Here is a 4267-nt window from a genome sequence, read left to right as displayed (position 1 = left end):
TCCCTAGCCTTAAAAGTCAGAAAAGGAACAAAGGTGCTCTAAGCAATGACTGGTTGATGGGAAAGACCTCTCAATTTGCATAGTCAGGAGACCTGGCTTTGATTCTTGGCTCTGAAACTTCATAGCCATGTGACCTCAGGCAGGTCACCTCACATCCCCCAGGCATAGTTTCCTCATCTTTAAAATGAGGATAATATTATTTTGAAGGACCTGCTTCATGGGATTGTTACAAAATTTAAATGAGATAACAGAAGGGAAGCATTTTGCAAACATGGAGGTTAATCCACTTACATGGAGCCCCTACTCTTGGGTTCTGACTCCTTCCTACCCTACAGGATGTTGGTTGCCTGCCCATGGAGCCTTGTCTTCTTCAGGGACTTGTTCTCTGGGTTCTGTTCTGTGTTCTGGAGAAAACCTTTTACAATTTTCCCAGTGAAGTTCTCCTCGCAAATTGACACCCTCTGTTTATTTTTGCACCCCTAATTACCCTTTAAACTCATTCTGGTTTATTTTTAGAGTTCTCCCTATCCACCTCGTTAACAGCTCCTGTCTCATATTTCTACCATTTATACCCTTAATTAAACACAGTGGCCTTTGTTATCACTGAACACTGGCCTTGTTAGAATTTAAATGGGCTGACTTGAAACTACTGCCTGGCTGATTTTTAAATATTTACCCCCGCCCCCCAACCTTTCCCTCTTTTGTCTGCCCCAGCTCCCTCATACATCAGAGAATATCCAGTCCAAAATCCCTGAGGTTCTCTCTCTTCCCTTCTGCTCCCTTCGTTCCATCTTGATCAAAATCTGAACGTGTAAAGAAAGGGTCAATTTTCAAGCTTCTTCTTCAGCCTTTGTGTCTAGCTGTTCTGTTTTTTTCCTTGCAGGGGAGAGCCAAGCTGCAGAAACCCCCCAGGAGTTAGGAGGACAATGATTGGTTTTGATTTTTCAGGCTTCTCCATATATAGTATGTGAACACATTCACACAGAACAGAGATATTTAATTAAATGTGCTCCAGGACTCAGATCCATGATCTTACACCTGCTGATCCTTCTATCTCATCAGAAAAGTGCTAACTAATTACCTTTTCCTGCTGTCCCAGTTTGTATCCAAACCTTCTTGGCAGGATTGGTCAAAATATTGAAAGGATCTATCATTGGCCTCCTGGCCTTGCTGAAGCAGAATGCCTCAGGTTGGAGTAGAGTCAGCACAAGCATCTTGTAAGTTGCTTGAGAGCAGAGAGAGGGTCGTATTTATCTTTCTGTCTTCTTTAGGTCCTAGCACAGGGCTTTGGAAATCCTAGAGGCTTAATCAATGTTTTTTGGGTGAATGAATGTTGCCAAACAGAGTGATGGTCCAGCTTGCTCAGGGGAGGAAGGGGGAAGTTCCATTGGGATTTCTTTAACCCTTTAAAGTCATCTGAACTCCACTCTATCCCAGGCAATCCAAGTCATTGCTCCAAGGGAATGAGGCAGCTATTTGTCAACTGGCAGTAACAATAGAAAAGTCTTCGGTCTTCCCAGGACAGGTATTTGGGATGTGACAGACAATCTCCCAAGCTTTGTTGCACCTGATGGCTATTACTCATTTCGAGTGATTCATACTGGGCACAAATGATTCTAAAGTATTACTAAGGATAATGACGTCTTGGCAAGAAACTGAAGAAAGACCTTAGGGGCACTGGTGGTATTCTCATCGCTGTTTCTAGTAGAAGACAAAGTCTTCAGAAGAGGAAGACGGATTTATGAAGTAAACAACTAGTTAAGAAGGTGGCATAAAGCTTGGCTTTTGGGTTCTTGGGCTATATTGATCACAATAATAGCCAGCATTTATACAGGACTTCACGGTTTGCAAAGTGTTTTACAAATATTTTATCCTTGAAACAACCCTAGGAGGGAGGTGCTAGTGTTATCTCTATTTAACAGATGGAGAAACCAAAGCATATAAGAGGCAAAGTGACTTACCCAGGGTCACCCAGCTAGACTAAAAGTCTCAGACTGGATTTGAATTTGGGTCTTCCTTACTCCAGGCCCCAGGTTTTATACTCTGTGCCACCTAACTAGCTGCTATAACTTAAAGTATGGGAATGATAAACTCTTGACCGTGGATGACTGCCTTACAAGAGCTGTTTTTTTTAAAGTAGCATTTACTTGGAGTCTTAGAAATCTATTTAAAGGGAGTTAAAACTCAAAAGGAAGGGGAGGGGAAGAGCAAACTGCCTGTGTTTCATTACCAAGCTGTACATTCACCATAGGGAGTAGCTACAATGGAGGAAGTAGAGATACCAGAAATTCACAAGGGACAAAATCCAAGAAATAAAACCCATGGCCTTAGAGGTCTATATACAAATGCACCAAGTATATGTAACAAGCAAGGCAACAAAGGTGGAAGGAAGCAAATTTGTCTTCATGCCCTCATTGTAGGATTAGATCCACAGCTGGAACATCATATGTTATTCAAGGGAAAGGGAAGAGGATGGTTGGACCTGTAATTTTATAGGTAGGGCACTCCCAGGCAAGGAAACTCCCTTTACCATTGTAGATTGACACTTTCGTTGCAACTTATGGTCTTAGAGAACTGCCCAGAGCATTGAGAGGTTAAGTAATTGCCCAGGGTAGCATAGACTGAATGTGTTTGAAGCAGGTCTTGAATCCAGGTCTCCATGCTTTTGAGGCTGATATTTTCATCCTCTACACCATTCTGCCTCTCTTGTTCAAAGGAACAGGACTGATGAAAGGGAGTGTGGGTGAAATATGATCACATATTAAGAAGATATACTCACGTGAGAGAATTCATGAACCAGGGTAGGAAAACATGGTGACAAGCATTTGGGTGAATGTCAATAGAGACAGAAACAGAAATAATATTGTCATTGAAGCATATTACAAATCACTTGGACAGAAAGAGGAAATAAATGAGGAATTCAGGAAACAGATCACAAGCCTGGCATGGAGGCCTGGTATAGTAGTGATGAAGCACTTCAATTATCCAGACATCTGTTGGAGCTTTCTCTCTGCCAAAAGCAGAGCAACTATTAATTTATTGGCTCACTTTAATGATAATTTCATCCTTCAAAATATGGAGGACACATGAAGAGGAAGTCCTATTCTTTACCTCATCCTTATCAACAAGGAGCAATTGGTTGCTCAAGTAGAATTAATGGGAGCCTTGGAGAGCATTGAGAGTGGGGGTGATGACCATCTCTTAGAATTGTGATCAATGGGAAGAAAGCCAACAATAGGCTGACATACACAGTAGATCTGAGGAGAGCAGATCTCAGGGTTCAAGGAAAGATAGGTAGGATTCTACCTAAAATTCTACAGTGGAAAAAGGCCAAGGGAAAGGCAATTCTCAAGAATGAAATTCTGAGCACAAAGAGGAATAATTCTGACAAGGCAGAAAAGTGGATGTTGTCTAAAGAGACACACGTGGATGCATAAGGAACTCAATCAGCAACTTAAATTTTAAAAGACACATACAGATGCTGGAAGCAAGGGCAAGTAACAGCAGATGCACACAAAATCAATCCAAAGCTCAGAATGAGCTGAGGCTGGTAAAGACTTCTAAGGGCAATAAAAAGATGTTTTAGATTTTAGTTATCCTGGGGAAAAGAGGAAGACTAAAGAAGAGATAGGACCTCTGAGTACTACTGGAGAAGACGGGACCATGATAATTAACTGACAACAGAGAAAAGGTCGAACTACTCAACTCTCATTTTGCTTCTGTTTCTCTGGCAGGGAAAATATTTTTGAAATTGAAAGGATGGGAATAATGATTAATAGGGAACTGAAAATGAAGATAAGTAGGGAGACGGCAAGAGGGTACCTTAAGGTGAACAAGGAGATAGCCAACCTTCATTCCTCTCCCACATTCTTATTATTTGTCAGTTGTGAGTGAGAGACCACACTTTGGGTTGAATTACCCCAAGAACAGCCTTGGGCATTTTCCTGATGGCTAGTACAACAACTAACCTTTCACAGGTTTGAGGAGAAAGCACCAGTGGGCTACCTTCCTTCTGGCTTAAGCTCATGAGTATTACAAGTATAAAATATAATAATACATTGAGTGAGAATGTGTTGAATTGAAGTCACAAAATTACATCAACAAGATCTCAGAGTTGGAAAAGACTTCAGATGCCACCTAGTTCAACTCACATTTACACTCCTCTGTGACATCCCTGAAAAGTGGTCATTCAACATTTCCTTGAGAACCTCTACTGGGAGAGAATCTACTCCCTCCTGAGACAGCCCATTTCTCTTTTGGGCAAATA

This window comes from Trichosurus vulpecula, chromosome 7 (assembly GCF_011100635.1).
Source record: "Trichosurus vulpecula isolate mTriVul1 chromosome 7, mTriVul1.pri, whole genome shotgun sequence".
NCBI classification, from domain to species: domain Eukaryota; kingdom Metazoa; phylum Chordata; class Mammalia; order Diprotodontia; family Phalangeridae; genus Trichosurus; species Trichosurus vulpecula.
Note: the sequence above shows the minus strand (reverse complement) of the source record.